This window comes from Lynx rufus, unplaced genomic scaffold, assembly GCF_022079265.1.
Source record: "Lynx rufus isolate CCGP_SWC_20201006 ecotype Redwood Valley unplaced genomic scaffold, mLynRuf1.p SCAF_8, whole genome shotgun sequence".
In the NCBI taxonomy this organism is placed as follows: Eukaryota; Metazoa; Chordata; class Mammalia; order Carnivora; family Felidae; genus Lynx; species Lynx rufus.
In genome coordinates, this window is record NW_025814896.1 from 30,679,349 (window position 1) to 30,689,433 (window position 10,085).

General features: G+C 46.8%; 1 pseudogene; it reads right to left on the minus strand.

The window, feature by feature from the left end:
- Positions 1 to 6,016: 6,016 nt before the first annotated feature.
- LOC124503875 (60S ribosomal protein L23a-like) lies at positions 6,017 to 7,759 on the minus strand (annotated as a pseudogene).
- Between the last annotated feature and the right edge of the window lie 2,326 nt (positions 7,760 to 10,085).

Below are 10,085 nucleotides of genomic sequence, written 5' to 3' on the forward strand. Positions count from 1 at the left end.
TGAAGTTGGACGCTCAACTGACTGAGCCACCCAGGCGCCCCATAACTTAGCAGTTTAAAAGAACAAAACCCACGTCTCATCTTCACAGTTTCCGTGGGTCAGGAATCCAGGAGCAGCTCAGCAGAGTGGTTCTGGCTGGAGGTCTCTCAAAAAGCGATAGTTTGGTGGCCGTCAACAGGAGGGTTGGATGGAGCTGGAAGGTCTGTTCCTAAGACGACTGACTCAGACACCTGGCAAGTCAGTACAGACTGTTGGTGAGAGGCTTCAGTTCTTCTCCACATGGGCCTCCCTATAGGGCTGCTTGAGTGTCCTTAGGACATGGCAGCTAGCTTCCCCCAGAACAAGAGGTTCAAGAAAGCGAGGCAGAAGCTTCAATGCCTTCTATAACCTAGCTTTTGAAGGCACATACCGACATTTCTGTATATCCTACCAACGGCTTGGTAGCTCTGTCCAGTGTTGGAGGGTTCTGCATGACGTCATGAATAGTAGGAAGGGGAGGGTCATCGGGAGCCATTTTGGAGGCTGGGGACGTCAGGGGTTAATGCAGCCCCGCCTCCTCTGTTCTGCACAGAGCACCACATGCAAACCTTTGGTATCTTGAGATTCTAGTGCATTGAGTCCTGAATATCCCTGGGGGCATCTGTGTGGGGGCTTCATTTCCAGTGGAGCTGTAACAGCAGTAGCAGCAGCAGAAGATTGCAGTGCTCAGCAAGAGGCTATGCAGAGGGGCCGTATGGCTTGGCTGGAGGGTATGGGTTCTTGAGTGAACATAGGCTTGCTCCAGAAGCCAGCCATGGTGTGCAGTGAGGTTTGGTGTGGGTTAATTAGGCCCAATGGGAGGGGACAGAGGAGTCACTTGGTCTCCACTTTTATATACCCTGAGACCAGAGTCCAGGACACCCAAGGCAGCCTCTTAACGGGCGTGTGAAGTTCAAGCAAAGTGGATGAGGGATTTCCAAACCCAAGGGCTTGTCTTTCTCATCCTGGAGTCTCTTTGGCAGGGCAGGGAGTGTGTGAGGAGTCTCTCTGTGCCACAAAACTCAGGCATAGTGCCCGTTTCCAGATTGTGGTCCCACGATACCTCTCCTGCTTTCCAGGACAGGAAGCAGGACTCACCCTCCAACTATTAAGGACCTTTATTATCTGGCCATGTGCTTTATGAATAGGTCACTTCAACTGAGTTGCAGAGAGTTCTGATTGCTGGGCTTCTCTCCAGGAGTTGAGTCTTTGGCTGAGTGTATAGGTCCTTAGACCCCAATCCTTTCCCACCGATCCCACCAACTCAGTTTCCTGTCTGGGAGCTGGGAGGTGGGGTGAAGTTGTGCCCCCCTCCCCATCATACGGGCTATATTAGAGGATGGAGATAGGAGAGCAAGATATAGCCTCCAGTCCTTGAGGGCAGCCTATGTTTCCATAATGGATTTTGGGGCCCCAATGCTGGATTTTGAATGAATACAGAAACTTAGGGACCCCACAAATAAGACGGCTTCTTTTTCATTACCAAAGCCCACAGTATTTAGGGGTATGGGTAAAGAGATGAGAGTGGAATGGGACAGAGAGGCAGTAGCCCTTTAAAGAGGAACCCAGGGTTTGCAAAGCAGTGCAAATTAACATGCAAATGGTCTGCAAAAGTAGACTGGGGACCCAGGGCAGTGGACTTGGATGAACCAAAGGGTTCTCGTGCCAGTGTGCCCAGCCCTGAATCATGGTTCCCTGCTGGATGTGAGAAGAGGTGCTACAGCTCCAGAATTTCTATAAAGGAGGCACTGGGGTGGGGGTTGCAATCTGGCTGGGAAGGCGGGAGGCTGTGGAGCGCCACTGAACTGAGCCACATACTTTTTAATGATTGTACATTTATTAGAGGGCAGCTTTGATTCTCAGTTTCCTATCTCTAATCTGTTAATGTGGTAGCAGGAATCAATGTCACTTCAGTAACTCCCTACCCAATTATTGGGCTACCTCTTTCCAACTTGACAGTCTATTTTGGAATTTTGTAAGCCAGTCCTCCCTTCATATTCCTTTCCCACCCGGATTCAGCTGGAATGGAATTTGACATTCTTTTCGTGTACTTGCCTCACTTTAAGTTGATTCCAATGACCAATGCAGACCCCTTCCTGGAGCTCTGAACTCAAGTAGCACAGTGTTTCCTAAACAACTCTCTCTGGATATCTTCCAGGGACCTCAGGCTGAGTGGATTTGAGATAGGACTCTTAGTCCTCCAAATCCAGTTCTTGGGAGTATTCCACACCCCACTCCATGTCTTATTAAAATGGCAGCCCCATCCATCTAGTGTATAAGCCAGAAGGCTGAGGTCAGACTAGATACCTCCCTTACTCTCCTGCCTCTCCTCTCTCCCACCCTGCCCCATGCAATCTATCTCTAAGTCCTAAGTCCTCTTCTATTTCGTTGGCTCTTACTATTCCTTTACTATTTCAATGGCTCTTAACTGGTCTCCCATCACCAGCTCTTACTACGCTTGTATCATTCTATCCCCAACTCCTCCAATCTTCACTCAGATGTCAGGGTTATTCATGTCCCCTCTGTGATGCTATAATCTATCCGTGTGATACTTGGAAGGCTGCTGCCCTTCTCTGAGCCTTAACTCCCCATTGGTCAAAGGAGAAGTTGGTCTGGAGGATTGCCAAGGACCAGCACAGATCAGTTTCTGGGGTGCCATGCTCTGAGAGGCTGGCTGCTTTCTGGGTAGAGAGTAACTCCGTAGTGAGGGGAAGGAACCCTAGGGTTTAGGAAACTACAGTGCAAGCAGTCCTTGGAGCCTTCACTTTCCAGGTCTTACAGTCTGCCTGCCACTTTCTGCCACCAGGATGAAAGAAGTGTAAGACACAGCTGAAATTCATTTGTCTATTCTGGTTCCTCTTCCCCTCTCCCACATACCAAAAATATGTGCTTGTTTCTCTCCCATTCCAGAACTTCAAAAGCCAACACGGTCTAACCCAGGCTGTCATCACTGGGAACTAGTATATATTGATTAAAAAAAAAAAAGCTTTATTTTGAACTTGTTATAAATTCACAGAGAGTTACAAAGACGGTAAGAAAAGGTCTCATGTACCCTGTACCCCTCATCTGGCTTCCCCCAATGGTTACATCTAACCTAACTACAGTACATTATCAAAACTGGAAAATTGGCATTGATACAATGTATGTAGAGTTCTATGTTATTTTGTTACTCGTATGGATTTGTGTAAGCATCACCCATGTCAAGATACAGAGCTATTTCATCACCACAAAGATCTCCCTCTCTCTAATCCTCTGTAGTCATATTTGCCCCTCTCCTTACCGTCCCTAATCCCTGGCAATCACTGATGTGTCCTCTATCTCCATATTTTTGTCATTCTGAGAAATGTTACACAAGTAGAAGCATGTAGCATATGACCTTTTATATTCCCCCCACCATGTTCCAGAGAACCATCCGGGTTGTCACATACACCAATTGTTTGTTTCCATTTTTGCCTAGTAATGCATAGTGTGAATGTACCTGTTTGTTTAACCATCCATTTGCAGGACATTTTGATTGTTTCCTGTTTTTCCTACTTTATTTAAAGCTGTAGTGAGCAACTCTTGACAGGCTTTTGTGTGGACATAGTTCTATTTCTCTGGGATAAATGTCCGGGAGTACAATTGCTGGGTTGTATGGTAAGTGTATGCTTAGCTTTTAAAAGAAATTGCCAAGCTATTTTCTTTTTTGTTTTCTGTTTTTATTTTGAGGGAGACAGAGAGAGCGTGAGCAGAGGAGGGGCAGAGAGAGAAGAAGACAGAGAATCCCAAGCAGGCTCTATGCGGTCAGCATACAGAGCCTGACATGGGGCTCAAATTCACGAAACTGTGAGATCATGACCCGAGCCAAAACCCAGAGTCTAATGCTTAACTGACTGAGCCACCCAGTCACCCGTTATCTATTAAAAAAAATTGTTTATTTATTTTGAAGGGGGGTGGGGGAGGAGCAGAGAGAGAGGGAGAGAGAATCCCAAGCAGGCTCCGTGCTGTCAACACAGAGCCCGGTGTGGGGCTCGATCCCGTGAACCATGAGATCATGACCTGGGCCAAAATCAAGGGTCGAACACCTAACTGACTGAGCCATCCAGGCGCCCCTTCAGGTCTTTTGCCTATTTTTAAAATTAAATTATTTGTTTTTGTTTTTGCTATTGAGTTGCATGAGTTCTTTATATATTTTGGGTATTAACCTTTTATCAGATATACTGTCTGCAAATATTTTCTCCCATTTTATAGGTTGCATTTTCATGCTGTTGATTGTTTCCTTCGCTGTGCAGATGCTTTTTAGTTTTATGTAGTCCCACTTGTTTATTTTTGCTTTTGTTGCCTGTGTTTTTGGTGTCAGACCCAAAAAACCCCAGCTTTCAGCTGCTCTGCTCTCTAAGGCCACTTTTGTATGTTCAGGACAGGTTCCAAGAGTATCAGGTCATGGAATGATTTCCCTTAGGCTCCCTTGGTCTGGATTAACCCTCACTCTTTTACCTCTTCCCCTCTGCATGTTCTTTGCCAGCCTATAGATTCTATCATGGGGACTCCCACCAGACCCCTGCTGGTGTTTTGTTTTTTTCAAATACATTCTCTGAGTGCATGAGATAGAAAAAAACTACAGTTGATTTTTTTATGTTGATCTTGTATGCTGCAACCTTGCTGAACTTATTTATTTGTTTCAGAAGTTTTTGTTTGTTTGTTTTCTGTTTTTGTTTTTTATAAATCCCTTGGGATTTTCTAGGTAGGCAATCATGTAATTTGCAGAGGAGTTTTCTTTCTTTCTTTTGAATCTGCATGCGTGATATTTATCTCCTTGCCTTGCCTTTTTGCGTGGGTTAGATCTTCCAGTGCTATGTCGAATGGCACTGGTGAGAATGGAAAAGCATTCACTCTTTCACCATTAAAGATGATGTTGTAGTTTTCTGTAGAGAAAACTTTATCAAATGCTTTATCAAGTTGGGGACATTGCTCTCTATTTCCAATTTTCTGAGAGGTTTTTTTTTTAATCATGAACAGATGTTAGGTTTTGTCAAATGCCTTTCTACATCAATTGATGTGATTTTCCTTCTTGTTAATATGGTGGATTACATTGATTTTCAAATACCAAATCAGGCTTTCCTACACGGATCAAGCCACAATTGGTGATGATATACATATACATGTCTTTTAAAAGATATCGTTGAATTCTATTTGTTTAATATTTGGTTAAGGACAATAGCATCTATATTCATGAAGGGTATTGGTCTATAGTTTTCTTTTTTTTTGTCTTGTCTTTGCCTGTTTTTGATATCAGGATAATACTGGATCCAGAAAATGAATCGGGAAATGTTCCTTCCACTTCTATTTTCTGAAAGAGATTGTCTAGAACTGATGTTAATTCTTCTTTACATACTGGATAGACTCCTCCAGTGAAATCATCTGGATATTTCTTTCTTGGGAGTTTTAAGATTATGAATCCAATGCCCTTACTAGCTAAAGGTCTGCTTAAATTATCCATTTCGTATGGGGGGAGGGAATTGTGGTAGTTTGTGGTTTTCAAGGACTTTGCCCATTTCATCTCAGTTGTCAAATTTGTGTGTGTGGTCTTCATGGTGTTTTCGTATTATCCTTTCAATGTCTGCAGAGTCTGTAATGACAGCCCTTGTTTCTTTCCTAATATTGGTATTTTGTGTTTTCCCTCTTCCTTCTTTTGTCTGTTTTGTTAGAGGCTTATCTATCTTATCAATCTTTTCAAGGAAACAACTTTTTGTTTTATTGTTTTTATCTATCATTGTCTTGTGTTCTGATGTAGTGATATCTGCTTTTATCTTTATGATTTCCTTCTTTATGCTGGATTTTTTTCTTCTTCTTCTTTTTCTTGTTTCTCTTTTCTAATGTAGGTATTTGGTACTACAAATTCCCTGTCATTGTTGCTGGTCAAAGAACACACCTTTGTGTGATTTTATTTTTATTTATTTGTTTTTTTTTTATGGTGAAAAAAAATTTAGACTTCTAAATTTAGCCAGCTGGGCTCAGTTTAGATGATCCCAATTCTGTTGGCAATATCCAAAGCATCATAGTCAGGAGCCAGTTGAACATACGCCTTCTTCTCTCCATTGGGCCTGATCAGGGTAGTGACCTTGGCCATATCAATGTCATAGAGCTTCTTCCCAGCCTGTTGGATCTGGTGTTTGTTGGCCTTGATGTCCACAATGAACACAAGTGTGGACACAAGTCCACATCAGTCGTCAGGGGGAACTTGATGATGGCATGTTGGTCAAGCTCGTTTCTCCTGGGGGTGTTTTTTCGAGCATGTTTGGGCTGCCTTTGGCAACACGGTGTCTTGCGCTTTTGGAAGGTGGGTGACATGTAGATCTTATTATCTTTTGTGCCAGTGGATGCCTTACAGTGCTGCTTTCTCGGCCTTCAAAGCCTTTGCTTTGGCTTCAGCTTTGGGAGGGGCAAGGACTTCCTTCTTCGCTTTGGCACCGTCTTCACCGGTGGGGGGCAGTCTGAGACCAGGATTAGAGGTCCCACTAGGTTATTAGGCTAGGTTGTTACAGCATAAGCTCCCATTTTTGGCGCTGAAACCTGATTGGCTAGGGGTCTGCTTATTGGGGCAAAGGTTTCTCCGAGGGCATCTCACCCCTCCCAGCTTGAGGACCCCTCATGGGGTCAGTGGAGCAGCCACCGGCTGTTTATTTTTTATTTTTTTAGGTTATTTATTTTGAGAGAGAGAGAGAGAGAGAGAGAGAGAGAGAGAGAGAGACAGAGACAATGTGAGTGGGGGAGGGGCAGAGAGAGAGGGACAGAGAATCCCAAGCAGGCTCTGTGCTGTCAGTGCAGAGCCCGATGAGAGGCTTTAACTCACAAACTGTGAGTTCACGACCTGAGCGAAACCAAGAGTCTGTCGGCTTCACTGACTGAGTCACCCAGGCGCTCCTGGCTGGGATTTTTAAAGCACCATCTCAGCTAGCCAGAGCCTGGCTTGCTTTCTGGGAGGAGCTGCTGTGCCGATTGGCAAGGCTGTGGGGCTCACCACTGCCCCCTGGCGGCCAGCCTCAGCCCCCTCCAGCTCTCTGACTTGGTGTCCTAGTCTCAGGCTGCAACCGCACATCCTGAGGACGGGTCCCACGAGTTCTCAGGTGAAGGAACAGGAAAGAAGGCTCACCAGCTCTCCCGCTCTGCCCTCCTTTCTGCTGCATCTTCATCAGGGAAGACCTCAGGGAAGGGCTTGGGCATCCACGAAGAGACCGCCAGCTCCCTAGCCCTCGCTGCTCTCCAAGGCCACTTTCGTATGATCAGGACAGATTCCAAGAGTATCAAGTCATGGAATGACCTCCCTCAGCGCCCCCTGAGTCTGGCGTGACCCTCACTCTTTTGCCTCCTCCTCTCCGCATGTTCTTTGCCAGACTGTAGATTCTATCGATGAGGGAGCCCCAGAGGCCCCCCCTGCTTCTGCAGGTGCCTGCCTGGAACTGCAGGCACAGGGCCTTATGAGAGTCAGATGAGCACACACTTTGAACAGGCAGGGGGCTGGGGAAAGTCTGCCATTGCCGCCCCCTCTTTCCCCAAGGCTCGGTGCCCCTCAGCAAGCCTTCCCCAGAACAGCCCTTTGGACATCCTCTCCCAGGGGCTGTAGCCATTGCCAACCCACACCCACCGGCAGCTGTAGTAGGCGGAGAGGCCACAGGCCCCCATATTCTGGATCACTGATGGATTTATCCCCCAACATGCTCTGACATTGTTTGACAGAGAGCCCAGGACGAGCAGCCTCCATGGTGGGGGGCATCTGGGGTAGGTGAGGTGGATATGGGCGGGGCGACAGCTGTTTCTATGCCCGGAAGGACAAGCATCCCAGATAACTAGGCAGAAGTATGTGTTCTTCACGCTTTCAGGCCCGTCTGCTTTATCTACAGCCTGTCCCTAGTGCCCAGGAAAGAAGATGTGAAGCAGGTTCTCCCTAGGTCTTGGGAAGAGTCTTCACTTCCTCCTCCCTCTCCTCACATGGCAGAAGTTCATGATAGAAAGAGAAAATTGTGTCTCCACCAGGCCTAGATGCCTCTTGTCTGCCAAGGAAAGATGTAAAGTGAAGATGTGAAAATTATCAGTTGATGGGGTTTTACTCAATAAGTTGTCCTTTCTACTGTGTTCTGGGAAATCTTTACTCACAGGAGGCAAAACAGAGGTCCTAGGTCAGTTCCCAGCTCCCCATCTCCACCAGCTGCCTGGGGGCCTTTGAGTTTGGTGGGACGAAGTGGTTTCTGGGGACCCACACAGGCTGAGACTTACACAGAGCCTGGCACTCCCTGGGGGCCCAGTATTGAGTACTGGGTGGAGAGGAGCAGAGGGCAGCCTGTCAAAGAGGTCATGGGAGGACCAGTGAGTCACAGAAGCTCTAGAAGGGCACAGATGAGGCCTTGAAAATGGGAACAAGGGGGCATGGGGTCCCCCAGCTGCTCTGTGCTGGGGCCTAGTGTCTCCTTAAGGGTTTGAATCTCTTCTGAGATTGAGAACCCAGGCTCATAGAGCATTTTGTGACCAGCCCTTACCTACTTGGAGGACTCAAGCAAAGCAAATCTCAAAGGCCAGCAACAGGGACTGATGCTGGGTGCAGGGATTCTGGGATATAGGCAGACTTCTGAGGCATAGGAAGCCCAGGGGCTGGCCTGAGCTGCGGCTGGGATGCCCAAGAAAGAACATTAAAAAAGCAGAGCAAATTCAAATATAGTAAAGCCAGACTTGGGACAGGAAAGTCCAAACTTGTGGGTAGAGGAGATCACCACCAAGTTCAGGTAACCAGAGATACTTGAAAGGCCAGAGGGTGATGGGCTTGAGTCAGGATGGATCTCTCTCTCTCCCTCTCTAGTATCTATCTATCTATCTATCTATCTATCTATCTATCTATCTAGTCAGTTATTTCTTGCTGCATAACAAGCCATCCCAAAACCTAGTGGCTTAAAGCATTAACTATTTATTGTTTCTCATGGGTCTTTAGGTTGGCTGGGCTCAGCTAATCTTAGCTGGGCATGAGTGAGCAGTTGCTGGGTTGACTGGGAGCTGGCTGGTATGGCATGGCCCTCCAGTAGGCCAGTCCGGGCTTGTTCACATAACAATTGCAGGGGTCCAGGAAAGCAAGTGAAAACATACAAGTCCTCATGAAGTTGTGATTTGGAACTGATACACTGTCACTTCCACCACGGCCTCCTGGCCAAACAAGTCTCAAGGCTAAGCCTTGCTTGAAAGTGTTCGGAAATAGGCTTTGCCCCTTGATGGGAGGCACTACAAAGTCACATTGATGGTAGGGGAGGGAAACGGGGCCATTTTTGCGATCAATCTCCCACACCACCCATTTACAAAAGACAGAAACCTGGGTGACATCACGATGCCTCCTTTCTACTTCTCCACCATCCACTACGTCACCAAGTCAATGTGATTTCGCCTCTAAAGTTCCATCCAACTTCTCCCACTGACACCACCCATGCCCGAGGAGCCCTAAGTGTCTAACGGGTTTACTCCCATTTGTCTTCACTGTGCTTGGATTTCTTCAAAGTGCAAGGCAGATCAAATCAAGATCATATCACCTTTCCTTGCCCAACCCTTCAGAGACCCTGCATCAGTCAGGTCACAGTTGTAAGCAGCAGAAACAGGCTATGACTAGAGCAGCAGAGGAATCTAACGAAAGGGTATTGATCAGCTCACAGGACACCCGGGCAGCTGGACCCAGAGATCACACAGGCACAAGGAATGGTGACTGGATAGCCAGCACCACCATCAAAACCACACTGTTAGAGCATCTGGGGGTGGGTGTGGGACACCGTGGCCCCCACTATCCCTAGCCCCTAGATGTTGCTGGAAGACTCCATAGTTCCCCTTTCCTCGCATCACTTGCTATAGACTTTAAGACCTGTGTGGAAATGTCAGATTGGCTAAGCCCCTAGTTGTGGAGATGGGAGTGAAAAAAATCTCATTTAAATTTCTGTGCTGATTCAGTCAGTGGGGATTGCTTGTCACAGGCAGGAGGTTCAGATGTTGGACACTCATTTTTCTCAAACTTTATGGTGCTTAGTGGGCTCCCAAAGCCACCAGGAGCTGGGTGGGTATCT